We start from the raw sequence: 17,764 nt of genomic DNA on the forward strand, positions 1-17,764 counted from the left end.
GTATTTCCTTCACTGCACTAATCACAGTATTTAATTGTCCTGTTTGCCCAATAGAATGGAAGCTTCATGAGAGCAGAGACTTTGTCACTTTTAACATTTATACCTTTAGCAAATAGAGCACTGCTTGACACATGTAAGTCCTTAATAAGTACTTGTTTTATGCATGAATAAGCCTTGAGGATAGACTTCTCATTTTAACTAGTCTTGGTTTGGTTTGCAGTTCAAAGTTTTGCTGTTGTTTAATGGACAACAGCTGATACAGTTTTATCAGGGTTCAGAAGAGGTTGCTACCTCTGAAGATTTTGGAAGGGAGCAGGACAAATGGAGGCTGTGATCGCCAGGATTCAGTTCCCTCTGAGTGCAGGTTTTCCAAGGTGTTCCCAGGATCCAGGGCACTATTTTAATACTACTGTCAGCATCTATTTCCAGGATTGTTACTCCTGCCCATACCAGTCTTTTAGCTCTCATTACTTTTTTTTTTTTTTTTTTTTAAGATTTTATTTACTTATTCATGAGGGACAGAGAGAGCCAGAGACTTAGGCAGAGGAAGAAGCAGGCTCCTGTGGGGAGCCTGATGCAGGACTGGATCCCAAGACCCTGGGATCACATCCTGAGTGAAGGCAGACACTCAACTACTGAACCACCTAGGTTCTCCTCATTACATTTTTAATAGCAAGCAAAACTGGAATCCAACTGACTAGACAACATACAACTAGATCCAGCCAACTAGAATCCAGGTACTGAAAGTTTTCTTCTGCTTTTCTTCTCTAGAAGAAAAATAAGAAAGCTACCTAGGATCCTCAAGGAAAGATGAAACTATCTTCATTGTATTTACTATATGCCTATTGACTTGAAAGATTTTTAGCAACAGCTTCAAACAAGGGGCTTCTTGTTAACATCTGGTTGAATCAGTCGAAATCATCAGTTCTAATTAGCAATTTCCTTTCAGTGGGTAGACTTACTCTTTAATTCCATTTTTTTTTCTTGAAATTGGCTGAACTCTTACTTAAACTTAAAATAGTTTTTATAGCAACTTACAGTTTTCAAAGTACTTTACTTTTATTCTCTCATTTAATCCTCACAACCATCTCTGGGTGCCTGGGTGGCTCAGTCAGTTAAGAGTCCAACTTTTGATATTGGCTCGGGTCATGATTGGTTGTAAAATCATCCCCTGCATCATCGGGATCCTTGGAGGAGCATGGAGTCTGCTTAAGATTCTCTCTCTCTCTCTAAAAAAATAAAACAACAAAAAAACTGGTAATCCTTAAGACTATCCCTTGTGAATATGTTTTTGAGATGAAGAAACTAAGACCCCCCCAAAATTGATGGACTTTCCCATGCCAACTAAAAGACCACTACTCAATAAATGCCTCTCAATAACTTTTTAGAACAGCACCATAATTTGAGGTAATTTTTAGGAGGTAAACATTAAAATGTGGTTAAAACATTAACATTGTTTGTGACAATTCCCTAAGAAATAAGATGCATAGCATTGATTGGGATAAGTAGCAAAATTTTATCACTTCTATGGCTCTGTGGTTTATAAGTCTGTTTGACCAGCTTCAGCTATGTTTGTCCTCGATTAAAGCATTGTTCTGGGTTAGCTTCTCAGATTTGTACAGAAAGGAGAGATTAGAGAACTTGCCTAGAGAAGAGTCACTTTTCAGTAAACCTGTTTTAATTCTCTTGCTTGAAGGGATTTGGTTAAATTGATCTGAACTGGCTTTTCAGATTGAGCAAGTCCTGAAAAAAAAAAAAAAAAAAAAAACCACATCATCTAAAATTTCAGATAAGAAGAATGGAAGCCAGGCCCTTCCTGGAAATGGCCAAGCGTGAAACTAAGAAGCCCTGTATTTGGAGAAAACTCGATTAATTATTAAGGACAAAGGACTGGTATAAGGAGGTTGTATCCTTAAGGGAAGCCGCCTTCTTAAAATAAGCATACATATTTCTTCTGCTTTGACATTGTAAAGCAGACTTAATTTAGCTACTTTGTCTTAATTAAGCACCTAATTGACAAGATCTGTGAGCATGTGGTTTCTAGACGTTCAGTTATGTGGTTGGGCCTTTGTTGAGATGTGTGACAACTGAAAACTAGCATAATGCTGTTTTTTATTTATATGAAATATTGATTGAGCCTCTGTACCCTACCAGGCACTGATTTTTTTTTAAAGATTTATTTATTTATTCATGATAGAGAGAGAGAGAGAGAGAGGGAGGCAGAGACACAGAAGGAGGGAGAAGCAGGCTCCATGCCGGGAGCCTGACGTGGGACTCGATCCCAGGACTCCAGGATAGTGCCCTGGGCCAAAGGCAGGCGCTAAACCACTGAGCCACCCAGGGATCCCCCCAGGCACTGATATTTGATGCATCTGATGTTAAAGCACGTAATGGTACAAAGGCTGAAGGAGAAACAGGCTATTCAGAGTAAATCTATGCTTGCTGTAATGGTCTTAGTTGACTAAATTTCCACATTCTTTTTCTGATTAACTATGCCTTTCTCCACTTTTCACTTTAAATTAGAAATTACTGACATAATTATCCTTTTTTTTTTAACCTATTGATAGAGATTTTTATTATGTATGAAAAATACTGAAAAAAAAACCCTCAATCCACTAGATTATGTTTGCCCTTACAGTAAGTTAATTATCAACTGGGCAGGGGGAGGAGGAAGAAGAACCAAGCAAATAAATAACAAATTAAATTTGAGAGAGAGGTAGAATCAAACTTGCAGTAGATTGGGTAATTTTTAATTTAAAGGAGAAGAAAACAGAGATTAGGAAGATACTTAGGTGATTCTTTGTGACCTAAAAATTTTAGACCCAAAATTGTTTTTATTTTTTTTTAAGACTTTATTTATTTGAGAGAAAGCAAGAGAGAGAGAGAGAGCAGGAACAAAGGCAGGGGCAGAGGGAGAAGCAGGCCCCCTGCTGAGCAGGGAGTCCCATGCAGGGCTTGATTCCGGGACCCCGGGATCATGACCTGTGCTGAAGGCACGTAACCGACTGAGCCACCCAGGGGCCCCCAATGGCTGTAATTGCACGTTACTCTTTTACCTATCTAAACAAGATATGTGAAGGTTACCACAGTTATGTAAAAAGCTAATTTGGGTTTCCAAAGTACAAGAAGATAAGATATTAAAATTGATGAATAAAGTAATAGAAGCCATGTTGCATGTTGATTTTTCATTTTCTATTTAGAGTCTTTACAGAGGTATTGAGAACACCTAAAATTTGGCCCTTATGCAGTGAGAGAGATTTGAGAAAGATTTAGACTTTTGGGTGCAGAGAAATGGTGTCAGGGTTTTACACAGATCTGGTGTTCCTGGTAGTTACTGCCAGTTTCTCAGAGATGACATTAGAGATTTTCTTTTCTTATTACTGATTTAACAAAAATAAGTTGACCCTGAAATACAGGGTACATTAGCATGGTTTATTCTCTGTGCTAGAGGTCATTTTATTTTCATCTCAGTCTCCTAAAAAAAAATGAATGTTAACATTCATTTGACCTTTCTGGGCCTCAGTTTCTTCATCTGTAAAGCAGGACAGTAATATTCTAAGTGTGTTACTGTGAGGATTAAGAAACTTCTATGTGCAAAACAACACAGTATCTATCACATGGTAAGTGTTCAGTAAATGTTCACTGTTTTTATTACCACCACCACTATCACTTTATAAAGTATTTATTTTAGCACTGAGCTAAAGGAACATTTTAGAGATGATGTGCTAAGACTTAGAGTAATTTTCTGAGTGTTACCCAATAAGTTAGTGGTAGACTCAAGATGTCAATTTGAGCTGAAAGGGGCAGAGTGGGCTTAGATGTAGAACAGGCTGAGACATTTGAATTAACCCTTCTAATTTCAAGATACTTAGGATAAGACTGGCCCAGACCACCCCCAGATACCATCTGTCAGACTAACTAGTTGTGTGATCTTGAGCAAGTTATTTAACCTTTCTGAACTTCAGTTTCTTTCCCTGTAAGATGAGAATAATATTTGTTTTATGGTATCGTAAGTACTAAGGGAGTAAAATCAAATGGAATGAATCACCGTGCGTATGACCAGTGCCCAATAACCGATCCCCAGGCTTATGCTAAGGTGGCCCAAATTCTTTACCTGATTCTGATACAGTCCATCTGGATGGTGGGTGATTAGGGCCAGTGTCTGCCTCCCTGATGGGACCTAATAACTCTGGGATCAAGCCAAATTTAAACTCCCAAAGCTGTTTTTACATTGGAATCGTAGGGGACTCTTTTAAGAAAAATTAGAAGTGGGGGCACCTGGGTGGTTCAGTGGTTGAGTGTCTGCCTTTGGCTCAGGGTTGTAATCCTGGGGTTCTGGGATCCAGTCCCACATCAGGCTCCCCTCAGGGAGCCTGCTTCTTCCTCTGCCTATGTCTCTGCCCATCTCTCTGTGTCTCTCATAAATAAATAAAATCTTAAAAAAAAAAAAAAGAAGGAAAAGAAAAATTAAAAGTGTTTGGATCCCACATGAGAAATTCAGATTCCAATGATCCAGATATTCAAAGCACCCTCTCCAATCCCTCCCTCACCTCCCTCCTCTCCACCCCCTGGCACAACTGAGAAGCATTAGATTGGCTAGTTGAAGGTAGCAGCTGAAGTGATCTTAATGCTTGGATTCTCAGTGTCAGGCTTCTCACAGGATTGTGCTCTGGTGGGAATATTAATGAGCAGTCAAGGGGTGGGTGCCCTACAGAAGGGAACTCTATAAAAACGATCTCATCTGTATAGTCAAGCAACATTTCTGTTTGGAAAGAATATTAATGAGATCTGGATAGGAATCAGACACCAGGAAAGGACAGCTGCTGTGAGAGGCAATTTGAATTGTACAAGGAGTTACACGTGGTATTAAGAAAGTCCTTCTGCAACTTTAAAATGTAATTAAGTTGTAGAGCTAATAAACAATTTATAAACAATGTTTAAAAAAAGTAAATGTAATTTCAGAAAATAAGTGTGTTGAGGGCCCCCCTGCACACATTTGAAAATATGTTCAACCTTCCCCATGATTAAAGGAATGAAAACTAAAACAATAATGTACCATTTTTTCACACATCTAGCAGGTTGGAAAAAATCCAGAGGATTAATCATGCTCAGTATTCATAAGGATGTGGAAAATAATCTTTCTCATATAGCTAGTGGTTCAAATATAAATTGATGCAAAATATATGTATAAATTGATGTAACTTCTTTGGAGGAAAATTTGAGAATGTGTATTAAAATTTTTAATGCATAGTCCTCTTAAACTAGAAATGCTGCTTCCAGAAATTTATACCACAGATGCACACCTCCAAATAGGCAATGGTAGAAACATGTTCATTTTAGTCTTGTTATTAATTATGAAGAACCTACAGCAACCTATATATTCATTGACAGGGGCCAGGTTAAATAAGTTATAGACTGTTGGGGAGTGAAATTGTATCTGCTACTGAAAGGCTGAGGTAGATCTAAATGTCCTCCTGCATCTTTGTGTCCTTCCCTATATGTCCTCCTCTTGTGTGTGGTAAGATGTCCAAGAGGAAATAAATAATTGCTGAATAGTACATTAACATAAAATCATTGTAATTTTTTAAAAATGTAGGTGTTTATAAGTTGGCATTAGTATCTCCATGCCTCAGTTTCCTGATTTGTAAAATAGTCATCAGTATAGTATCTCAAGAGTTATTATGAGGATAAAATAATATATTGTAGAATGCTTGGGACAGTGACTGACCTATTGTGCTGTGTGCTATAATTATCACGTATAGATGATATCAGAAAATTTATACTACAAAGTATGACAGGTTACCTCTGGCAAGTCAAATCGTCTTGAGGGAAGGGGTATACAAGAGTGGGCAGAGACTTCTTTTGCTTACATTGTATGTTTGCACATCATTGTTTATGATAAGCAGCCCTATCACTTGCTCAGTCACAGACAAGGAAGCTAGGCAGTGAACAAATTGGCAGCCCCAATTGGGAGCGCTTGTTGAGAACTGAGAAGAGGTTCCCCAAAAGGAAGAAGGTAAAAGGAGGGTGGTGTGGGGAGATAGGAAGGATGCCGGGTAATTCCACCTTGGCTGCTGAAACTTTGAAAATCACTGATTTAATCAAAGATTGAAAATTTTTAAATTGCCCAAGAACCTTATGAAGGCCCAACATTTATGTCTGGACTTTTCCTTCTTGCAATTTAGTTACATTTATACTAAAAAAGTGATTCATGTTTAATTTGACTTTTGGAAAAAAGCTACAAAAAGTAATTGCTAATGTGTCCAAAAGAAACATTTAAGATGAGATAGGTAGGGATGCCTGGGTGGCTCAGCCCTTGAGCCTCAGCCTTTGGCTCAGAGCGTGATCCCAGGATACGAGATTGAGTCCCGCATCCAGCTCCCTGTGAGGAGCCTGCTTCTCCCTCTGCCTCTGTGTGTCTCTCATCAATAAATAAATAAATCTTAAAAAAAAAAAAAAAAGGAGATAGGTAATTTTTCTAATAATTGTGAAATTAAAAATTTTTTTAATATTTTATTTATTGTTGAGAGACACACAGGCAGAGACAGAGGCAGAGGGAGAAGCAGGGCTCCCTTTGGGGAGCCCGATGTGGAACTCAATCCCAGTACTCTGGGATCACATCCTGAACCCAAGGCAGATGCTGGACCACTGAGCCACCCAGGCATCCCTACAATTTACCTATTTAAAGTGTGCAGTTCAGTGGTTTTTGGTATATTCACAGAGTTGTGCAGCCATCACCCCCAATCAATTTTATGATGCTTTCCTTACCTCCCAGAAAAACCCCATACCCTTTAGCAGTCCGATCGTCTTCAAACCCCACTGCGAGGGCTAAGTGACCACTTTCTGTTTCTATAGGTATGTCATTTCTAGACATTTCATATAAATGGAATCACATATGATCCTTGTGACTGGTTTCTTCTACTTGGCATAATTTTTTCAAGGTTCATTCATGCTGTAGCATATATCAGTACTTCATTTCTTTTCATGGCTAAATATTATACCTTATATGGATAGACCACATTTTATCTGCTAATCAGTTGATGAACATTTGCAATGTTTCCAGTTTGGGGCTATTGTGAATAATAGTTATTATACACAATCTTGTACAAGTTTTTGTGTGGCCATGTGTTCTTTTTTCATTTCTCTGTGTGTGTGTGCCCTCCTAGGAGTAGAATTGCTGGATCATGTGATAATGATGTGTTTAACCCTCCGAGGAGCTGTCAGCTGTTTTCCAAAGCAACTGCATTATTTTACATTCTCATCAGCAGTGTATATGAGAATTTCAATTTCTCTACATCTTTGCCAACACTTGTCAAACTGTAATCTTTTTAACCACATCCCACAGTAAGAAATATTTTACATTCTTACTCAGTTTATACACACACAAATAACTGAAACAAAAGCTTTATAAGAGAATACTTACACTTTGTGTGATGTAGCCTGACATTATGGGTTTCATTCTATTCTTTTTATTTAGTACAAACAAACATCTTGGTTCTGATGTGTTAACATTGACTTCATAATTCACTAACTGTGACCTGCAGTTAGAAAAAATACTAGGTAATTTTAACCCATTCATTTTACACAAGAAATGACTTCCTAGCAGATGATACTGCTAATTAGTTGCAGATTAAAGATTAGAGCCCAAGTCTGTTGGCTTCCTTCTTTAACTTTTGACATCTCAATTTCAGTTGCTCTCATATGCAGTAGGTAAAAATAAATCGGAATTTCTGTTCAGATACCATTTTAAAAATTTTGTATACTTTTCTTTGTATACTTCAGCATTTTAAATTCAGCAACAAATCAAACTCAAGAAAAAAGGAATACAAACAATTTTATTATCACAAGTCAATTACAGAGTAATTTTGTGCCTTCTGGGCAGGCAAGGTTTTTGTTTTTGTTTTTAAAGATTTTATTTAGGGCAGCCCCGGTGGTGCAGCGGTTTAGCGCCGCCTGCAGCCCGGGGCGTGATCCTGGAGACCCCGGATCGAGTCCCACATCGGGCTCCCTGCATGGCGCCTGCTTCTCCCTCTGCCTGTGTCTCTGCCCCCTCTCTCTCTCTCTCTCTCTCTCTCTCTCTCTCTGTGACTATCATAAATAAATAAAAAAAATTAAAAAAAAAACAATAAAACAAACTTCCCTGGAGAGCAGAAAATCAAGACAATGTTTCTAACTTGGTAATTGATGACACAGAGCTGAAACAGGTGACTTACATATACAAGTGTGTCACGTGACATTGCAAATCAAGAGCAAATGAACTCCATTACAGTAGATAACTATCAGAAGCTTGGTCTCGGGGGTGCCTGGGTAGCTCAGTCATTTAGGCATCTGCCTTTGACTCAAGTCATGATCTCTGGAATTGAGCCCCACATCAGGCTCCCTGCTCAGCAGAGTCTTCTTGTCCCTCTCCCTCTGCTCCTCCCCTCCACTTGTGCTCTTTCTCACTCACTCTTGCTCTCTCAAATAAAATCTTTAAAAAAAAAAAAAAAAAAAAAAGAAGAAACTTGGTCCAGTGTTCAATGAAGTGGTGGGCATTATGGAGATAATCAATAGTAGGGATGTCAAAATTCAGATAATAGGTAAAGTGTCAGCCATTTCCATCAACAAAGTCGGGCTGCCATGTTTACCTGAGCAAGTACTCCTGGGTTGCGTGACACCCAGCACCAAATGTGAGATGAAGGTCCTCACTGATAAAGGTCCTTGTTCCTACAGAGGTGGTGAGTTTAATGAATTCCTAGTCCCTGAGTTGTTCAAGACCCTATGGAATGGGCAGAAGTTGGTTCCCACAGTGACAGAAATTGCTTGCTGGATGAGCAAAGTGCCACTGGGTTCTTTGCCCACTCCTTCATACCATGGGATAAATCTATCAAGATGGTTCTTTTTTAGTTTTCCTCTACCTTTCTGCTTTTTTAAAAAAAATCTATTTATTTATTTATTTATTTATGAATGATAGTCACAGAGAGAGAGAGAGAGAGAGGCAGAGACACAGGCAGAGGGAGAAGCAGGCTCCATGCACCGGGAGCCCGACGTGGGATTCGATCCCGAGACTCCAGGATCGTGCCCTAGGCCAAAGGCAGGCGCCAAACTGCTGCGCCACCCAGGGATCCCCCTTTCTGCTCTTAAACTGCTTCTCTGCTTTCTGCTCTCAATGAAATGTACCTCAGGCTGAGATTTGGGGGCAGTAGAGCAGATTAGCTGATCTTTGGCAGGGAGGTAGGGCTTTTCCCTATCAGCTCAACCACACTGCTAGTCCATTCTTTTAAGTGTTTTTTTTTTTTTTTTTTTTTTTTTTTTAAATCTGAGAGACAGAGATAGAGCCTGAGAAGGCAGGAGAAGGAGAAGCAGGCTCCCTATTGAGCAGGGAACCCAATGCAGGGCACGGCGCTCCATCCCAGGACCCTGGGATCATGACCTTAGACAAAGGCAGACGCTTAACCGACTGAGCCACCCAGGGGCCTTGCCCACCAGTCCATTCTTAAGAAATCACACACCACAACGGTGTGTTTTAGCATTCAGCTTTTGGGGGTTATTTGATCAACAAACAGTCTTTGGGGAAAGAATAAAGCAGTCCCCAGGAGTTAGCAGATCAGAATGTTCATACAAGTTCATCTTTTTCTAACAGTGAGCATGAAGGTAGCAGAAGCTGGTGTGATTCTAGCTGGTGGTTCTAGCCAAACTAATTTTTCACTGTTGACAAGTGAGGCAGGGGTTGCCACTGGACCAAAGGCTAAGGTTTGGCCATATAGGTTTCCAAGAAAAATTGTTTCCTATAAGCATTCCTTTTATTCTGCATTCCATCCTGGGTCTGCCTGAATCTGAGAAAGGAGATTCTCCTCTACCAGCTGCTGTGGCAGTGCCTGGCACCCAGGCCAGTTAAAGGAGTCTTGGACCCTTCCTTTCTCTGAGATCCCTGCCCAGCACCTTCCTACAGAGATGCCTTAAACAAGGGACGGAAAAAAGAAACACACCATTCCAAGGAATCTGGAATTCCTTTCTCCTTCCATGCTGGTGCCTGTCTTCCACCTTCACTGCCTCCTTTGCCCTGTCATGCTCAACTGCTTTTGGTTTCTGTCCAGGCACCAGAGCAGAGGACTAAAATTTCCACTGCAGCCTGCTTTTAAGTCAAATGTAAGAATCTTGCACAGCATTACAAATGTAAATTACAGTTTTTCTCTCTAGGACACTTACCAAAATACGCAACTTTGTTGGTGGGAAGAGACATTGTCCTGTGACTTCTATTTCCTGAGGCCTGTGGAAATAAACCTTTATGTTCTTTTTTTTTTTTTTAAACCTTTATGTTCTTAAAGTTATACATAAAATGGAATAAAATTCATATCAAACTTGAAAAAAAAAAGTTTCCTAGGTGATTCTTGTTTTACTCAAGGTTGTGACCTACTAAATTAAGGGTTTTAAAAGCCAAATGGTTATTTGTAAGGAATAACATTTCTAAGAAAACACCTGAATTATGACAAAAGCAGTTGACTAAAACAACCTGTATTGATAGGATTCAGTATTATTCTACCTGAGTTTGGTGCTAGAAACCATTTTTTGATGCTGTATCCACTGGTTTCCTATAATTTGGAAATATTTGTCTTGGAATAAATAGCCCACTGTTTCATTCCCCCCCCCCCCCCAAAGCACTAGTCTATAAAAATAGTTGAAATCCAGGAAATCATTTCAAATGACTGGTATTCCTCCCTTTATTTTACAAATACTTGAGTAACCCCCCCCACCCCCCCCCCGTGTGTCGTTTTAGCTGGGAGGTAGCATAAGCCCAGGGAGGATCCAAAACATTTTCTTTTTTTTTTTTTTTTCAAAACATTTTCAAACAGAGTGAGGAATATGTATGAAGAAAGACAAGGGATTAAGAGAGAGAAATTGAGCCTGCCTAAAGATATGAGAAAAAGTTTGTTTTAAGTCTACATGTGAAAGGGTGCCTGTAAAATAATGCTGATTAAATAATAATAAACATTTTGAGCATTTATTAGGTGCTTGGTAGTGTCATTCATACATGATATTTAGGAGCTTGTTTTATTTATTTATTTTTAAAGATTTTATTTATTTATGACAGAGAGAGGGGCAGAGACACAGGCAGAGGGAGAAGCAGGCCCCATGCAGGGAGCCCGATGTGGGACTCGATCCCGGGTCCCCAGGATCATACCCTGGGTGGAAGGCGGTGCCAAACCACTGGGCCATCGGGGCTGCCCTAGGAACTTGTTTTAATGATCAAAACAAAGCTATGAAATAGGTTCTTTTATCCCCAATTTGAGGAAACTGAGGCAGATTATAACAGCTAGTATATGGTGTGAGATTCGACAGCTAGATTCTACTCGATTGCCTATATTCTTAGCCTCTTTTTTTCTCCCTTCTATATGTCACTGTGTTAGACATTTTATGAAGAACACTTGACAAACTCAGGTAGGTGATGGTATACTCCTCAGAGAGGTGACAAAATTGCCAGTAGTCACCACAATTAGAGGGAGAGCTAGAGCCTGTAAGTCCTCTTTTTACCTTTAGAACTTGTGCACATTTTGTTAGATCATACTATACTTCATGTTGTATTATTTTATTTAGTAAAAGCAAAAATGTATATGCCAGTTCATCATGGGAGAAAAATTTTTTGTGGTTAAACTTAATTCAAGGAGTAAAGATAAGAGAGAATGACACACATGATTTGCACTGTGTTATGTTGTTTATTTATGGAACATATGAAGCTATTCAGCATGCAGTAGAAATTCTGGGGCTGGAAGTTAAGCTTACAGCTTAAGATATATCTTTGGAAATTGTCTGGTGTTAAGTGATCTTTGATGAGTTGAGAGTGGCTGAGCTTACCCAAAGAGAGGAGAGAAACTGACCTTTCAGTAATGCCTAGGAACAGAGGTGAGCAGAGGGAGAGTGAAGGGATTCAGTCCAAAAATTGAAAATGATTTGAAAGATAGGAATCAGGAGAGTTCTAGTTAAGAAAAAAAGGAAAATACAATGTCAGAAATGAGAGACTAATCAACAAACAGCAACAGAGAATGATAACAAATAAGACATGGTCCTTGGATTTGATAGCAAGAGACCTTTAGGAGAGTAACATCGGTATGATGGTAGAAGTAGAAGACAGACCCAAGTGGTCAGAGGGATGAATGGAAGGTGAGAAAATGGAAACAGTGAGCACCTAGAGACTAAGGTTTGACTGTGAAGTTGGATCAAGGTTGAAGTGATAGATTGAGGGGAAAAAGGCTTAAGAGAAAAAAACATTATTAATCTATATATACAAATTTCAGATATGTGTACACAAACACATCAGAAATGTGAGCTTGGGGGCACCTTGGGTGGCTCAGTAGGTTAAGCATCTAATTTTTGGTATGGCTTAGGGCAAGATCTCAGGGTTGAGATCGGGCCCTGCCTGGTCAGGCTCACATGCTGGGCGTAGAGCCTGCTTAAGATTTTCTCTCTCCCCCTATCTCTCTGCCCCTCCTCCCCTCTAAGAAAAAAATATGAGCGTGTTTTTAGGTAGGGAGGGCAAGGATAGAGGCAGAGGTGAAATGAAAGTTTTGAGAAGACAGAAGGGAAAGGTTGGTAACTCAGATAGATAGTCATAACAGTTATTTTTCCCCAGACATAGGTGAAGGGAGGGAAAGATGATACTAAGTGTGCTTCCTTTTCTTTTTTTTCTGGAGTGGTAAAGTGTGAATCACTAAGGGTGAATTTTGTAAGCGCCCAGTGAAAGTGGCTCTAATTCTTTGGTGAGCAGTTTCCAGAAGTAAAATTGCTTCTCAGGATTACACAACCAACTTTTCATTACTTTGGCTCTGCATCATAGTGGTTTTTTTTAAGAGCAAAATATCCTTAAAAGGAGATTTTTAAAAAGAGACAAGATGTTATTGAAGTGATTTTTGTCTTGATGCAAACATCTACATCCTTGTTGACCCCTAGGAATTTGATCATTGTTACAATTTTCTTATTGTCTAGGATACAGATTTCTACAGAGACCTGTCTAAAACTCTTCCAAGAACACTAGCAGTGATAATTCTAACAGACTCATTAGACTTGCCTACAAACTTCTGTGTCACAGTGTTGCTGGATAATAGAGTAGTGAGCCTATTATGTACAGTATTTATATTTACTGGTTCCTTTTTTTTTTCTCTTGAGTATATCTTTTTTTTTTAAAGATTATTTATTTATTTATTCATGAGACACACAGAGAGAGAGAGAGAGAGAGAGGGGCAGAGACAAAGGTAGAGGGAGAAGTAGGCTCCATGCAGGGAGCCCAACGTGGGACTCGATCCCGGGTCTCCGGGATCAGGCCCTGGGCCAAAGGTGGCGCTAAACCACCAAGCCACCGGGGCTGCCCTCTTGAGTATATCTCAAAGTTTCATTAGCTAAAATTACTAATTCAAGGTTCCGAAAAGTGATATGTACTTTCTCAACAACTAGACTTAAGACTGAATAATAAGCATTCATTTTGTTGTGCTGATAGTGTTTGGATAAAATTTAAACGTTCATGCAATTTCATTCAAAACATATGCATAAAAAAAATTAAAAAAAACAAAACAAAACAAAACATATGCATAAAGTTCCTTCTATTTTATTCATAAAGTTCCTTCTGAAGCAAGAGGGCAAGAGGCAAAGTGGACCTGTCCCCTAATCCTAAGAATCTTTCTAACAAGGAGAATTTATAAAATTATAGTAAGATAAAGGGAGTGACCTGTGCTGATTGGGAACAGGGCTAGGGCAGTTCAGGAAAGGGTTTTTTGAGGAGAACCCTATGCCGTCTTTCCTGGAGTCTTGAAAGGTAAATAGATTGAGGAAAGATAACATTCGAGGTGGAGTGAAAAAATATATGGTGTATCAAAGGAGTAGAAACTGGTCATGGCATAATTTTGGAGATTATCTTTTCATATCAAAATTCTATAGAGTTTGGGGATCCCTGGGTGGTGCAGCGGTTTAGCGCCTGCCTTTGGCCCAGGGCGCGATCCTGGAGACCCGGGATCGAGTCCCACGTCGGGCTCCCGGTGCATGGAGCCTGCTTCTCCCTCTGCCTATGTCTCTGCTTCTCTCTCTCTCTGTGTGTGACTATCATAAATAAATAAAAAATTTTAAAAAAATTCTATAAAGTTTGGCTTCTCCCTATCAGAGAAAAAAAGTTACAAATAGGGGATCCCTGGGTGGCGCAGCGGTTTGGCGCCTGCCTTTGGCCCAGGGCCCGACCCTGGAGACCCGGGATCGAATCCCACGTCGGGCTCCCGGTGCATGGAGCCTGCTTCTCCCTCTGCCTGTGTCTCTGCCTCTCTCTCTCTCTCTCTGTGTCTATCATAAATAAAAATAAAAAAAAATAATAAAAAAAAGAAAAAAAAAGTTACAAATAAATAAAAAGAATGCTAGAATGAATCTTGTAATGCTAGATTATGTGTGTGTGTGTGTGTGTGTGTGTGGATATCTATATATATCTCTATATATTTATATATATCTCTACACCAACACAGGTATAAAGATAAATATAAAAATATAGATGTGAAAAAAAATATAGATGTGTATTATATACATGAGTTAATACACATACATATATTCCTGGTTCTGTATTCCAAGAGAGCCTAGAAGCAGTGACATCTCAGTAGCAATGAGCACACGTAGTACCTAGATTTGGTTTCTCCAGTCTTCATCAAGGAATCAGAACTCCTTGATGAAGTGGTTGATTCCAGGGCTGAGGCCATGCAAATATGTTTGGAACATCTTATAGTGCTAAACAGCAGGACTGCTAAAAAAAAAAAAAAAAAAATTAGTGACACATTGAATAGACACTAGAGCCAAGCTGAAAGAGCTCCAAATGACCGAAGCTGGGAACAATTTGAGCAACAAAATAAAATTAGCTTGGGAATAAAATAATCCAAGAATTACTATAACCCAGGAAATAAAATAATATCCCTGAGTCTCTCCTAATATAAATAAATGATTGAATAAACAAGAGGAAAAGGACATTTCTTCCTTATAGAAGAATTCCAATTAATAAATGCGAAAGGAATGAGGGCAACAGAAAATCGCCATTGGAACACAGCAATAATAATTAATGAAGGCAAGATAGGCCATGAATGCTAAAATTAATGAGTAAAAGTTTAAGAAGGAATAGGAATAAAATATCTCCCCCAAAACATTTATGAATTATAGAGGCAAGCATAGTAGCAAATGATCAAGGTTAACATCACCAATAATAACACATCAACATCTTGTGCCTTCTGATAGGAGGATACACTGAGGATGAAGCCACGTGAGTTCTGTGGTATTCTTCCCAAAATTCTATAACTTCGATCTAATCTGAGAAAACATCATATTTTAAAAAGGAAAAACCTTTTTTTTTAAGAGTTATGAGATGTCCCAAGTTCATCAGGTATATTTGTCCCACCCCAGTTCAACTACTTCTTCAAAGAGCCCTGGTTCTTTTTATTGGAAAAAACAAGAAACTCAAATTGAGGGGCATTCTACAGAATACCTGACCAGTACTCTTCAAAAATGTCATAGTTGGGATGCCTGGATGGCTCAGTGGTTAAGCGTCTGCCTTTGGGTCAGGTCGTGATCTTGGGGTCCTGGGATTGAGTCCCATATCAGGCTCCCCAGAGGGAGCCTGCTTCTCCCTCTACCATGTCTTTCCCCCTCTGTCTCTGTCTCGCATGAATAAATAAATTAAAAATCTTAAAAAAAAAAAAAAGTGTCATGGTCATGAAAGACCAAAACAGAGGAACTGTCAAAGAGATTGGAAGAGATTTAAGAAGACATGACTATTAAATGTAGTGTAGGCTCCTGGAACAAAAAGAAGACTTTAGTGGAAATTCTTAATTTGAATAATTGTCCCGTGGTAATATAAGACAGAGCTAGGTGGAAGTTGCATGGGAACTTCTGTGTATCTTTGCAACTCTCGTGTAAATCTAAAAATTGTAAATTAAAAAAGCTATTAACGGGATCCCTGGGTGGTGCAGCGGTTTGGCGCCTGCCTTTGGCCCAGGGCACGATCCTGGAGACCCGGGATCGAGTCCCACGTCGGGCTCCCGGTGCATGGAGCCTGCTTCTCTCTCTGCCTGTGTCTCTGCCTCTCTCTCTCTCTCTCTCTCTCTGTGTGACTATCATAAATAAATTTTTTTAAAAAATTAAAAAAACTATTAACTGGGGATCCCTGGGTAGCGCAGCGGTTTGGCGCCTGCCTTTGGCCCAGGGCGCGATCCTAGAGACCCGGGATCGAATCCCACATCAGGCTCCCGGTGCATGGAGCCTGCATCTCCCTCTGCCTGTGTCTCTGCCTCTCTCTCTCTCTCTCTCTCTCTCTGTGACTATCATAAATAAATAAAAATTAAAAAAAAAAACTATTAACTTTCAAAACCTTTTTCAAGTATGTGAATTTAGTCACTATTTTTGTAAAAAATAAGAAATTTTAGAAATAAATGTAGGGGTGCCTGGGTGGCTCAGTTGATTAACCATCTGACTCTTAACTCAGGTCTTGATCTCAGGATCATGCATTCAAACCCCACTTTGGGCTCCATACTAGGCATGGAGCTAAGAAAGAAGGGAAGAAAGAAAAAGAAAGGGAAGGAAGGAGTAAGTTTATATCATTATGTGGGAACAAATTTCAAGTTGCTTTTGTTTAAAATTTCCCTTTGCACCCTGAAGTTCTTTTAGGTTGGTCTTTTCCTTTTAACTAGTTGTTCCCTGATGTTCAAATCAGAAGAGTTCTTGATTAAACAAGAAAGAAAAAAAACTTTAGAACTCTACAGTCTGTTTCTAAAAATAACATTTTCTTTTAACGAGTGAGTTTGTACTTTGTTCTCTCTAATTTTTTTTAGTCTGTGTTCAGGCAACTATGCCTCTTGCACAAGTAACTATCTCCTGAGGGAAGGGGAGAGAGAGAGTGAGAGGAGAGAGAAAGATATGATGAGATTAGGAGATTAGATTTATAAGAACAGGATTGTGTTAGTGGCAGCTCATTTGCTTTAGTCTCAGCCTGAATTCTGCAAGACAGTTTGCTTAGTTAGGTGAAGTCTGTAAATGAATTTATTAAAGTAGGTTTCCTGGAGCAGCTACAGGCCTCACCCTCAGCAGGAGCTCAAGGAAGCAGATACCTGGGACCCAATTTTCCAATGAGTCATTGCCCAACCCTTAAACTTTTAAAGGACCTTTGTTCAAGGTTTTTATCTCCAGGCTACCGCTCACCCATAGGACATTTAGCTATCCTACCTCAAGCTACCAGGTGTGATAAAAGAACTTTGAACAGGGAATTAGAACTCTGGCTCTCATACTAACTAGTTGGTGAGTTGGGGAAAATTATTGGACCATAGGTCAATTCTCTTACTGTAAGAGGGGGGACTTGGCTACTTGATTTCTTTTTTTTTTTTTTTTTTTAAAGATTTATTTATTTATTTATTTATTTATTTATTTATTTATTTATTTATGATAGACATAGAGAGGCAGAGACACAGGAGGAGGGAGAAGCAGGCTCCATGCAGGGAGCCCGATGTGGGACTCGATCCTGGGACTCCAGGATCATCCCCTGGGCCAAAGGCAGGCGCTAAACCACTGAGCCACCCAGGGATCCGGCTACTTGGTTTCTAAGGTTCCCTCCTTTTTTTTTTTTTTCTAAGATTCCCTCTTGATGTTAAAATCTGTCCTATGTATCTAAAACTGAAGACATCTTCCTTCTTAGGAAACAGTTACCCTTTCTATGTATCCCATTATTGTTCTTTATACCACTGTCCTTGCAGTCTCTTAGGCTAAAGTCTTAAGAGTTATTTTT

At 39.3% G+C, this 17,764-nt stretch overlaps 1 protein-coding gene and 1 long non-coding RNA gene across 5 annotated transcripts in view; one reads left to right on the forward strand and one right to left on the reverse strand.

The window, feature by feature from the left end:
- Positions 1–17,764, forward strand: part of LIMA1 (LIM domain and actin binding 1) — an 89,091-nt gene that overhangs the window by 8,470 nt on the left and 62,857 nt on the right. The gene's annotated exons all lie outside the window — the stretch shown is intronic.
- LOC140616792 (uncharacterized) lies at positions 7,427–14,747 on the reverse strand. Its single transcript, XR_012017142.1, has 3 exons — positions 14,626–14,747; positions 10,189–10,249; positions 7,427–7,538 (listed from the first exon to the last, which is right to left on the reverse strand). It is a non-coding gene; the product is annotated as an uncharacterized lncRNA (long non-coding RNA).

The sequence above is a fragment of the Canis lupus genome, chromosome 25 (assembly GCF_048164855.1).
Source record: "Canis lupus baileyi chromosome 25, mCanLup2.hap1, whole genome shotgun sequence".
NCBI lineage: Eukaryota > Metazoa > Chordata > Mammalia > Carnivora > Canidae > Canis > Canis lupus.